Source organism: Atractosteus spatula, chromosome 7 (genome assembly GCF_055471065.1).
Source record: "Atractosteus spatula isolate fAtrSpa1 chromosome 7, fAtrSpa1.hap1, whole genome shotgun sequence".
NCBI classification, from domain to species: Eukaryota; Metazoa; Chordata; class Actinopteri; order Semionotiformes; family Lepisosteidae; genus Atractosteus; species Atractosteus spatula.
In genome coordinates this window covers 55,234,015-55,247,651 of record NC_142712.1, presented here as the reverse complement: position 1 = coordinate 55,247,651, position 13,637 = coordinate 55,234,015, and positions in this window count along the sequence as shown.

The following is a 13,637-nucleotide window of genomic DNA, read 5'->3' as shown; positions in this document are numbered from 1 at the left end:
CCAGGAGGTTCAACTGACAGGGAGCTTATCCTGTGTAGAATGGACCCCTTTTGCTATTTCAGAGCTTGTGAGAATATGACTGCTAGAGCTCTTGTATAGTCTATAAAGCCTCTGGGAACCTTGTACAATTGGTACAGTCCCCAGTGCTCCAATATTCTTAATACAATCCCATGATCTTCTGTACTGTTGATACAACATGCCAGGAATCCTTAACTGTCCACAGGGACCCTATTACTGTGACCCTCTTATTTTTTCTCTCAGTTCCTGGGTCTTCCAGCTGATTCTCTGGGGCACTCATACTATAAATAGCCTTAAATTACTTATTTCGGGTTTTTGGAGGCATTTCTATAAATAAATAAACACGCAGTAATCTTGTCTTGTACCGCCACCCACCTAATATATATCCATGGCCTTCTTGTCCACTTTACCAACTACAGCCATCCACTCCAGGCAGTTCCAGTATATTCCCACACTCACACCCACAGGAGACTCAGCAACGTTGAGTGTTTTTCCTCTACGTTTCAGTGTAGATTTAACATTAACTTGTCCCTTAACAAATAGTAAAAGTGCAAAACAGTGTCAGAAAAGTCATTCCAAAGGCATTTTGGAAGGAAGCGCAAACTTCCCATTTTAATTTTTGTTCAACGACAATCAAAATGAATATTTTTCATTGCATTTGCAGTAGAATATTTTTATAGTGACTTGGGAAGATGCTGTTCGCTACATGTCTGACGGGGCAGCCTGAGCCAGAGGCACAGAGGAGAGGCAATAATGTGAGAAAAAGGCTTTTGGTTCCGAGATTTAGGTATTGCCTTACAAGAAAGACATACACAATTCCCATGAAACACTCTTAAACCTTCACCAGGCCTTATAATTAATTAGCAATTAGTGTGATTGCTAAATAAATGTGTTGTCACAAACACACAGCCCATGTGCAAAAGCCTTCCCTCTATCCTATACTTCATTATACACAAAGCAGAAATGGATCTTCAGGAGCTTCTTCTCACCTCACAGCTGTTCAGTTCAATTCAAAGCCTTTCATCCCCAATGGGATCATTTTCTGGGAGATGCAAACTGAGTAAAAATTGATTGTTTGTAATACTAACTTACAGCTCTTCACCAGCCAAAAACAGAACAGCTCTTGCCCGACTCAGTTTAATTCTGTCATTGCTGGAGTGCGCACAATCCCGAAGGCGGAGGGCATTGGGGAAGAATTTACTGCGAAGCAACATCAATCTCCATGGCGAGACGCTGGTCCACGTGAAGCTTAAAGCAAAGTGGATTACAGAGGAACTGAGCCAACGTCCAGCAGTTCCAGTGTGCGGCTCGTCCCAGCCACAAAAGGGAAGTGTCGAAAGTTCAAGACAGTTCTCCGAATGTCAGTAAGATTTCCATGGCTTGCAAACAAGAAACATATAAATTGGGCCTCTGAGTTAGAAAGATCAAATTATGTTGTGATGAAGAAAACACAATATGAATGAAAATAATTATTATTTAATTGTCATTCTTTATTTCAATTGTCAATCTTTATATAGCTCCCTTCATGATAAGGCACCTCTAGCTACGTTACAATAAAGCAAAAGCAAAATCAGTACAAACAGGAATGTACAATTTAACACAATCAATTATAGATAGATAGATAGATAGATAGATAGATAGATAGATAGATAGATAGATAGATAGATAGATAGATAGATAGATACTTTATTGATCCCGTGAGGGAAATTGCAGTGCAACAGCAGCTTAACACACACAACACAGCCACAGTGTAACGAATTATATAATAATAGTACAATACATACAATACAAGAGTTACTCACAGTCCGGACGCACAAGAACAAACTAGAACAGAACAGTACACAGAAAATCGTATCACACTCATATCACACATATGAATATAAATATAGATGTAACTATAGATATAAATCTAAATGTATTGCACAGGTCCCTGGCATATATTGCACAAAAAGTGGTTGTAAACGGGAAAAAGAAAAAGAAAAAGAAAGAGAACAGATGTAGCAGTAGATGTGTAGATGCGTTTAGTCCAGAAACAGGTCACTGTCGATGTTGCCTCTGCCAAGACGCAAGGTGGATGCGTTGTACAGTCTTATGGCAGACGGCAAGAATGACCTCCTGTAGCGCTCCCTGTCGCACCGTGGATGAATCAGTCTATTGCTGAACGTGCTCTTCATTCCTGCCAGCCTGTCAAAGAGGGGATGGGAGAAGTTGTCCATGATGGCCTCTAGTTTGGACCTCATTCTCCTCTCAGCCACTACCTCCAAGGAGTCCAGGTCAAACCCAATGACAGAGCTTGCTCTCCTGATGAGCTTGTTCAGCCTTTTGGAATCTATATTATACCAAATTAAAAGCTGTAGAAAAGATTAAAAAACTAATTTAAGACATGATTGAAAAGTGCAAGATCTGGAAAGGGCTGATATTCAAGGGAATGTTATTTTATATTGTTCTGTTGCGTTGCACAGCCATGAAGCAACAGAACAAAATAATATTCCCCTGAGCCAGGGAATTCTCTTCTCTGGATTGCTTCCAGGTGATTCTTTGTTGTATCTTGGTGGCAAAAACTGCATAAAACAACCTAAATGAGGTCTAACTAGTGCATCGCACAGTTTTAACCTACCATCGCCCTATTTTAATATTACACTTTAAGCTCTGTATCCTATCAATCTGTTTGCTTTTCTATTGCTTCCCCACATTTCACATCACAAAACCGAAAATAATGTGTCAACAGTCCAGAGTCCAAAGAACTCAAGCAATGTGATTTATGAGGAAAGCAGAGGTTTTGTTTTCACTTGTTTTAAATGGAGCATCAGGCCAATCTGATAAAGATGCATCTCAGTTCATTTAATGATGTACAGTAAAAGACCTGTGATTTTCACACAACAAAAGAGAAAGAAGAAACTAAATATATGAAATTTTGACTTATCTTTTAAGCTAAAATAAATGGCAAAAATGTCACATTCATACTGCCAGGGAATCAGCTCTCCAGTAAAAAAAAAACGGTTGAATTTATGAGATCTTAAGAGTTCAATTTGATTTGGGCATTTACACTGGTATTGCAGTGTCTAATAAACAAGGTATGACAATAAATGACAATCTGTAATTTCTTCTTGAAAGATTGTACACTGTGATGTAAAAATGCATGAGCAAATTATTTATCAGACCAGACATCTGATGGATGATCGTCTGTTCAAGGGAACAGCAGTAGCTTTTCAGAGGAAGGCAACTGATCTAGGGGAAATGGAAAAAAGGGAGACATTTATTTAATCTTTATTGAGGCTCTAGCAAAATATGACAAACATTAAAAATCAAGCCCTATGTTAATATTTTTCCTTCCATGGCAAGCAACTCGAATGTCAGACTAATCCTCTTAGAGCAAATGTGTAATCTGAAAGGAAAGTGAAAGGTCAAAGGCATGGTGGATACATGTGTCTTGAATCTAAATCACTTTCGGCTTGGATGATAGCATCAGTCATCATACTCTATTTGGTGACTCTCATTGATGTCTTTATCAGTAGTTATTAAACGGGGCAGACGGACAAGAGGTAGAAGATGTATAATCTTTTGCATTTCCATCAGGATTTTCTTCCAGGTTCCCAGGCCTTGTTTTGGCACTGCTTCTTCCACAGACTCTGAAGTTTCCTACAGATCCTGTAGAATGTGTGTATTCAGAGTGAAACATTTTAGCAAATCCATCTGAGGATAACCCTGTGCAATACAGGATAAACATGGTCAGTTCATTGCAATGCCTTTTCTGCACTGATGGCAACATTATCCTGCATTTCCTGCAAATACCTTGAAAGTCACCATAGAAGAAGGACCTTCCCAATGACCTGTTTGTGTCAGAACTGTAGTAAACTGTAGTAAAGCACCTCAAATGAATGAGGCTGTCATTGGAAACTGAGCTAATATCTGGCCTGGGTCATTATGTAATCAAGCTAGGGAGGCCATACTCTTAGTTCTATATATGCACAGAAATCAAGATAGTCTCTCATTTCTTAGCTGAAGTGGGAAGCGTTGTAAAACAACCAGCAGCTGGGAAACAAGTGAACAATAGGGAGTAAACCTCAGAATTAGACATCCATTGATCTACAAAAACTTCCATTAAATTAGAGGAGGCAAGTTGTATGGGACCTCATCTGAGCCATAATGCATTTCTGTAAAGGCAGAGCACTTGAAAGAAAAATCAATTGAAATATAAATTAAATTTTAATTTGATTAAATGCTGCCAAATCCTGATGGGGGTTGCTTTCTAAAGCAATGCTATCTACTAAATCACAAGTCTATTTTATTACAATAAGCCTACGCTCAGAGCTGTTTTGCAAGAATAACAGTGGCTGGAATTTCCATGCTGGCCAAGCAAAGTGCCGACTCAGGTATGGCAGATAGGTAAACTAATCAATAATTGCTTCCTCCTGCTTATGAATGTATTTCTGATGCGCTGGTAAAGCAAATCTCTTCTACATGCATGTGATTTGTTCTTTTTGTTATTCTTTGATTTCCTTCCATTCAGCAGTTTTGTCATGCAATGAATGAACGTCGGCAAAAAAAAAGGTTCTTTTTCAGGAAGGGAATTGAGGGTGTGAATGAGAAAATGATACATTTCTGACGTGAAAAAGCACAAGCCAAACAAAAAAAACTAATTTCTTTCTTGGCGTAATCATCGAGTGCTGTATACTTCACCTTCCAGCACCGGTAGATCAGCAGCATGTGCACAAAATCATGGAACACAAGAATCATTAGGGACCAGGACTGAAGATGCCATTAATATATTTCATACACAGGACTTGAACTCTCTTTTCTCTGTGTCAGTATCTGAAGCAGATTTGGCCGCATGTCTTGATAGCATATTTTGCTAGCTGAAATTCACTGGGTGGCCATAAACATTCTGTATAATGCCGTCATTCAGTTGTTTGGTTAAATCCTAATGAATGCGATAGAGAGACAGAACATGTACTGTATGAAGTGTTTGGCCTGATTTGCCTACCTGAGGGAAAGGCAGCCTGGCTGTAGGATATCCAAGGACAGGCTGACCAGACCCCACTCACTATTGTGAGGAATGAGCCAGGGTGTAGCTGCAAGGGTGTAGATGGGGAGGAGGGGGGGTGAGAGAGACGTGAAGGGAAGTCCTGGGTGAGAGACTTATATACAGTGTACACAGGCAAGCAGAAGTGTGAGAGATTAGGATCTAACCTTCCTCCTCAACTTCTGCTATCACCATTAATTACAAAGCCAATCATGTATGTTATAAAGTGATATCACTATTTTTCCAAAGTTTCACCAATAAGGTTTCCTGTGGAAAACTGCACTGACCACAGACCTTAAACTTTCCCAACCATCTGCGTACCTGCATATTTAATGGTCTTGAAATAAAAATCCCATCCAAATTAGAACATTCAGTGATATATGGGTTTTATTATAGTAATTGCTTGTTTAAAACAGAATTTGGGTTTAATCCTCTTGGAAACTACCCAGGCTTGTAGACCAAGGGCCAGTTTGTACAGCTTATTTCAGCATGAGGAAGAGAGGGAGATCCTGCAGAAGGGTATGGTAGACAGGTCTTGCTGTCTTTGCTAGGGTCATGGCCACAGGGCAAGAAATAATGGGAAAATGTGTCTTTGTACAGTATTTCCCCTGTACATATGAAAGCGCTGAAAAAAAATAAAGCAATTTCAGTTGCAAAAAACCCTCGTGAGCTGGCCCATTCACACTAAAATCTGCTTCTCAGACATTTTTCCTCCCATAGAGAATATTAAAGTAATATATATATATAAAATAACAGCACTGTGGGAGCTGATGAGGTTATTTAACATCTTTTGAAATTAATGGCCAGTTTAAGGTGTTCTGCCATTCGTATTCTTATTCTATTAATAATAGTGTGACAGTAGGGCAGCAAGGTGGTGTGCTGGCTCGTGCTGCATTTTCACAGATCCAGGACGCGGCTAGAGCCCCAGCTTTCATGTCTGTCTGTGTGGAGTTTGCACGTTGCTCATGGGTCCATGCAGGTACTGCTGGTTCCTCAGCCACACAGCTCATGTTTTCATGGGCTGCTTCACGTTGTCCCTCCGCGGTTCCCATGAAGAAGGGAGCCTGGCGCCTCTCCGAATCTCTCTGCCCGGTCGAGAGACACTCTGCTTCCTCTCAGTCCCGCTGTGTGCTTGGAGCAGCACACGGGTTACAGAGATATATTAGGATTTAAGATCTGCAGTTCACTTTTATTTTCCAGCTCAATATTCAGTACAACTGCAATTAGCATTTTACAAGATTAATAGCTTTTTAAGAACAAATTAAAAACACCTTCCTTTTTAATGTACTGTAAATTTTAACGCATTACCTCGGGCATTGTTTTTTTCTTTCAAATGAGGCATTTGCACATTTTACCACTTTTCTTACATTTTGTTTTAAAGTTGTTCTTTTTGGTGGGGGTGTGGTTAGATTATCACCTTCGTCAAGAGAAAGACAAGATGCATGTACGAATTCTGATTATAGTTTGGTGCATGTCTCTTGAACGGACAATGCGACCGTTTCCAGCCTGAGCCAGTGTTGACGCTTTTAATCTGTTTATAGTTTCACCGCTGGGGGGCGGTCTGCTCACGCGATTGTCCGGTAACTGCGTGTGGCTCCAGGTCTTGCACTCTCGCAAGCGCTGCCTGGGAGGTCCCGAGAACCCCTTCAAAGGACAGAGGATGGGCCTTGAGCGGCAGCCCTGCGACTTCCCTGCTGCAATCCGGGGCTTTAAATTATTATCAAAACGCACCCATCTTCTCTAAAGCATGCACCAACAGGATATATAGTGAGGGGAATTAAAATCGCAACAAATGTATTCATTCCAATAGTCATTTGTTGCGTTTTCGATTAATGACTTTTTGTGTTCTTTTAGCTGTTTGTTGAATTTACATGCAAATAATCCTGCGTGGAGGTTTACAAAGTTAGTACAACACTGATCAAATAATTATAAAAATCAGTAAAGGTGCAAATAAACCCCATTTTAAATATGAGGTCATCGGCGTTTCCTCATGGTCCTCCTCCAATGTCGAATATGAAAAGAATGTGCTTGTGTACAAAATTGAGAGCCCAGTGGGATTACATTAAAAGCGCATCGAGGCACAGAGTAGTATAGGATAGTAGAGCTATCAGAGCGCTCTTCTCCCATTTCCTAGACTGCACTTCTATGGGGATGGAGTTGTTATATTATAATGCAAAAAGCATTTTCCTTTGTGCGAGTCTCTTAAGCGTTATTAGCTGTTATGAGTTGGAAACCTCAAATTGCCCAGCATTAAAACCGCATTTTTCTTTTTCAGCAAAACAGCAGTGTGTGCATTTTTAATAGAACCTATTATCAGGGACAAATACCATGAAATTGTCAGGTTATCGGTACTGTTTCAGAAGCAAATTGCATGAACTGCGGTTTTTAGCACTGCCCTTCTGTGTGACCTCTCAATATCAGACATACTGTACAGTATTAGTTATTTTCATCACTCCAGTGTCATTACCAGGGAAAGCTATAAACTTCCAGAAGGGAAATGCAGAAATGTTTTAGTTGCTATTATTTTTTCATCTTTTTTAATTACTTAAAGGTCAATAATGTTTAACGGTGTTAAAGGGCAAAGGGCAACTGTTTAACAGTGTTTTTTCATGCTTCACTCAGACGATTTTCTCTTAAAAACTAGAACAGCTGAAATCCAAGTGTTTTATGCACGTCACTCACACAGATAAAGAACCACACATTGTACTCAGAATCATCCTACTACTGCTGAAGTGACTACATGTAAAGGTCTAGGACAATGGATCATGGATTTATAGAACAGCATACTGTGCGTTCAAGCAAAAAAAAAATCCAAATATTAGGACCAAATGGATGAATTAAAGATTTCTTAATACTTACCAATAATGACCAAACTAACGTGTTTTCTAAAACCAGAAGCTTTTTCGAAATGTTTCATATGAGTGGGAAGGGGGGGGGGAAGCTCCTTTTTTTTGTCGGTGTGAATTATTCTGTTTAAACTCCGGAAACGGGACGATACAAGCAGACCAGCCAGCGTTTTGCTCACTACTCCTTTCCCCTTTCGGGGGCACTGGTCGATTTCAGGTCGTTAACTTCATAATCCGGCATTAATGAATTCATCCTTGGCCCGTGTTAGAAAGCCCTTCTCAGACTGAGTAAATATCCACGGCAAAGACATCACATGGCCCTGAATCAGGGCGGAAACTATCTTGGCATACTTTTCAATTACATATTTTTTTTTTCTATTTGAAATTGCTATTGCTTCTCCTGACGACGAGGTGACACTGTGGCTTCCTCGCCCTTTTTGTAAGTGCTCGTCTCGGAGAAGATGACAATGCTGACGACAGGGTGTCCTGGATGAAGGGGAGGCAGGACGCTGCACGATCCATTGGGCTCCACCAGAGGGAGACAAAAACAGCTCTAAGTACTTCACCGATTTTGAAAAGGGGATGAGTGTTGATTGCAAAGGGCTGTCAGCACGTTCACGTGAACTTCGGTGTCTACAAAGGTGTGTCGGCTTCACAGGGTGCGTGGATGGTGTCTGCTTGTTAAAAGCTTGGTGTTTAGATGAAAGGGTGCTGCTGTGTAGCCATCTCTAGGCTCTTTATGTCTAATTCAGTGTCAGAGGGGTTAATGTGCAAACATCTTTCTGAATACCTGGTCCTGAGGATACACAGTCCAGCATTTCCTTCCAGTTTGCCCTGTAATCATCAGGTTGGTGTAAAGACTTAGAACGCATGTGTTTTGATCTATGTCATACCTTTAATTTGGGAATGACCAGCTAAGGTCCTTGAGAGCTATAGATTTATGCTTAATGGCACAAATCACCTGTCTAAGTGGACAAAATAAAATTGTTCTGAGTGTTTGGAAATTTCTGATTAAAGCCTGAACTTTATATCTGCTGGGTCTTGGCTCACCCGGATAAGGTTTGACCACTACTGATGTATACGTACAGGTATATTACCACAAAACAGATCAATTTCACCACAACATCTGATTTACAGTATAGATCTACATATTTTAACCATTCAGGGAAGAAGCCAGCTTCATTCTCTTCTTATTTAGTTTGAAAGGTTCAGTTGTGTTATTAAAGTATATAAGATAAGATAAGATCACTTTATTGGTCATATACAGTTTCTTGTATGAGGAATTTGTCTTTTTGCATACCCCAACTTGCTCTCCATGAGACACACAGACAGGGAGAGAAGCTTGGGGTCAGAGCACAGGGTCAGCAATTTATACAGCACCCCTGGAGCAGTTGGGGTTAAGGGCCTTCCTTAGGGGCCCAACGGAACATGCAGGTAGGACAAAATGGAGAAAAAAAAGTTTTATCATGATTAAAGATATACCTGCCTGTACAGAAGAGAGGGTGAGAATGTTACATCGATAATAAAAATGAACAATTTTTAAATCGTTTCACATGCTCACTGCTGTCTTTATTAGGTTGCACTTTTAAGGAGAACACCCCACAGGCTGTTGGGATACAAACCCGTAAACCTCACAATCTTTCATTCCAACTTGCAGTTAGTTGTCTTAATTGAGGGCTAAAGCAAATGGATTGCCAGAGAACATACCAGTGAACATATCCATTCTTTAATCCAGTTTAACTCCTGAAATGTGGAATTATTGAGCTTTATTAATGTTTAAAAAGTCAGGATTCATTATAATGTTCATGCAAGCATAAATACATTACTAGTTTCCCAATTTCTCTAAATTTCAAAACTAGTATTTTGTCCCTTCCAAATAAGCAAGGACTATTTAATAAGTAATATTTCATGTTCACATTTGAATGGTGCACCCTCTTGTGGCTGACTTATGTAAATGACGGCACTACTCTCGTCTCTCCTGAGGATTCTGAACGAAAACAGATTTTCTGAATCTTCAATAGGGAAATGTGCATTAGTTTAAAAATTAAAAATTGCCAAACCCTCTGAGCAGCTGAGTGTCCCTAATTTCTGCTGTGCTTGCTGTGTCCAACTTTACCTCAGGGAACATCTTGATAGGAATCCCACATAATTATTTTGAAGACATTTTGTTATGAAATATTTGTTCAAAATGTTCCTTCCATCCGAAGTGCATCATAAAGCATATGTCTCTAAAAAATTGATAGCAATGCCATTAGGCCACAGGCATTCCCTCTGTTTCTGCATTTGTCCTTGAAAAAAGTTTGCTGACATGTTTTTGCATTAGGGCAGCAGGGGGAGTCTCTGTGCCCCCAGCTCAGCCAGCACAGGTAATAACACCAGTTTCAGGAATGTCCCAAAGAACCGAAAGCATAAAGAATTGCAGGCGTAACGTGATCAAAGGATTCATATTTTGATATGGCTGACACCTTTTCTTTGATTGGTCTTTGCACTTCAAGTTGTCAAACATTTGGTTATCTTGCGTGTCTTCCCTCTAGAATAAGCTTATCAGTTACAGTATATAAAAAGCAGAAGAGTGCTAGGCTCTCTTCCTCCTGACATTCGTAGCCGTGCGTCTGTTTTTAGTTTTGTCTGGGTGACAGCATAGCCTATTGATCACACCGCATGGAAGGAGGGAAGAGAGCAGAACAGCCAGAGTGGAAGTGGAGGGAGACAGAGTTTTGGGGGAGAAAAGCAGCCTGTGTTTGCTGTTTCGTCTGAGAGTGTTATTTTACTTTTTATTCGCAGAAAACATGTCAATCAATCTATCAAAGTTTATTTATCAAATGCACAACAACACAGTGTGCAGCAGTAGTTCCTGGCAATGAAATGTCTTTTCTACGAGCTCACTGGGGGGCGATAAAAATCACAGAATTAAGGTTACACAATAATAGATAATAATGCAGTAGAAATTGAATAAAATAAACTCAGACAAAACTCAATATAAATGTGAAAATGGAGCCCTTAATCTAAGCTTGCTTCACCTCAAAGATTCTGCAAATTATAAGGTGCCGTGTCCTCACTTGGTCTTGAGACAAGTCATGCATGTCTCTGCTGTCCCAATAGTGCTGTCCCTGCCTTCCCCACTCCTGATGAGACAGAAAGGTTCTCCCCATTCTGGGTGGATAATTCTTTTATGCAATGAATGCAAGTGAAAAGATAACAAATCATCCTTGTGTAATTGTTTTTAAATGGGTGTTGATCTTTGCTGGATTACAGTAAAATTAACACCCAGTAAAATACAGTAAAATTAACACAATCCACAATACGAGACTACAAGACTTAAGACTTTTGACATTTGAAATCATCTGTGCAAAACCCACTGGTGTCATGTTGGTCACACCCATTGTAAGTAATTTATATATGAAATGACAGAATATAGTCTTGGTTGTCAAATTCTGTTGCTGGCTGTGTCTCTGCCAAGGCCACTGATTTGAGATTTCCCAAACAAACAGGTGTTCGTTCCTGGAATGCACAACCCTTGAGTATTTTAGCAGTCGTTGCATGACTATAAAATCCACCCTTCTGTGCCTTTCCCATCTGCTGCCCTTCCTCCTGGCATCCCCAGCGCTCTCATGCTGCTGAACACAAGCCCACCCGCCATGTACAAGGATTTCCCAGGACTACGTGTGGCAGAAACTCCACTCAGGTCTTGCTTTTCAAGGCTGATTAAACACATCAAGCTCCCTATAGAGACTTAATACACTTTGTATGATTTAATTTGGAGCTGCAATTGCGAGATGTCAGAAGGATAGGATTTTCCCTATATATGAAAATATCCCACAGGTGAAGTTCTTTAAAAATTCAATAAAAAGGTCTAATATATGCTAAAATGGCATTTCTCTAGGGAGACATGCTTGAGCAATAATAAACAAGATGAGAGTATTTATTGCATCCACTGATAGCTCTATTAACCCTCATCCTTTCTAAGGGATTAAACAGAAAATATCGACTTTTTTGCTGCCTCTTTGTAAAGGCCACATGGCCTGTGTTAGGTGACTTAAAGAGGGCCTGCCCCTGTCTTTCACAGGTCCGGCGCAATGGTGAGGACAGCCTGAGAGAGGAGGCTGGGCTCCTCCTGGGAGGCTGTGTTTGTCTCCAGCCGGCTCCTGTCCTCCCAGAGAAGCAGACAGGGAAGCTGAAAACTCCTGAGCTTGGATACCTAATGGGCTCAATCCACACCATCTGCTGTAAAACTGGAGTCTGGGAGGGACTGCCTGTGGTAAAAGGGACACTAAGCAGGCTTCCACCAAGCTTCCAAAAGCAGAATAAGTGCATGACTGGATTCCTCCTTTCATCTTGGGATCCCAGTACTGTGAAGTAATCATATCAGTATCCGAGTGCAGCAGGGTTATATAATACAACTTGTTTCAGCCCTATAATTTCCACATCATTTCATTTTTGGAAGTGAGCTCGCCTCGTAACTGTGGCCTCCCTTACTGCTCCAAAACCCTTCATCAGAAATCCTGTTCCAACACCGCAAAGATAAGCATCAATGCAGCATTGAAATATGGGATAATACATTAAAGGATGTGGGAGTTTCGAACAAGCTAACCAGCAATGTTCTTGAAGGTGATACTCAAGAACATCTTGAATTTATTCTGGCTTCTTTAAAGAAAGGGGTGGATGAGTTATTTGAATTGATCACTTATTAATAACAAAATGAGCTGGAAGGGCTGTAAAATAAACATAGTGACTATCGCTTTTTAAAATATTTTAAAATGACCGTGTTTAATTTAATTTTGATACATGAAATAATTTGAAACTGTGATTGCTCTGGCAGGTTGCCAGAAGTAATGCATTCTTTGCCATTTGACAGCAATGTGTCTCATTTGGTTTCATTAGATCAGAGGTGCTCAACCCTGGTACACATAGGTCTCCAATCCTGGTCCTGGACAGACACTTAATATCCTAAATCGTCTCATTATTGGCTAGGCCAGACCATAAATTGTGCATTGAGCATTGTGAGAGTTATGATCTTTGACTTCTCCAGTGCCTTTAACACCATCCATCCACCTTTACTGAGAGATAAGATAAGGGCGGCGCCGGTGGACACTCCCCTGGTGTCCTGGATTATAGACTTTCTGACCTGCAGGCCACACTATGTACGGCTACAGAGCTGTGTGTCCGAACAGGTTGTTAGCAGTACTGGGGCTCCACAGGGGACTGTCCTTGCTACATTCCTGTTCACCTTTTACACCTCTGACTTCAGGTACAACTCTGACGCATGTCATCTGCAAAAGTTTTAGGATGACACTGCAATTGTGGGGTGTCTTAGAGAGGGGAGGGAGGGGGAATATAGGAGCCTGATTACCAACTTTGTGGAGTGGTGCCATCTTAACCATCTCCAGCTAAACACTAGCAAGACCAAAGAAATGGTCATGGACTTTTGAAGGAATAAGTCTCTGCTGAACCCTGTTTCCATCCAGGGTGAGGACATAGTGGGGGTGCAGTCCTACAAGTACTTAGGGGTACACCTGGATGATAAGCTGGAGTGGTCTGGTAACACTGACGCCCTGTACAAGAAAGGTCAGAGCTGACTCTATTTTCTTAGGAGGCTCAGGTCCTTTGGTGTGTGTGGAACACTGCTACACATTTTTTATGAATCAGTGGTGGCAGCAGCCATCTTCTACGCTGTTGTGTGTTGGGGCAGCAGCATCACGACAAGAGATGCAAATAAGCTCAATAAACTCATCAAGAAGGCTGGCTCTGTG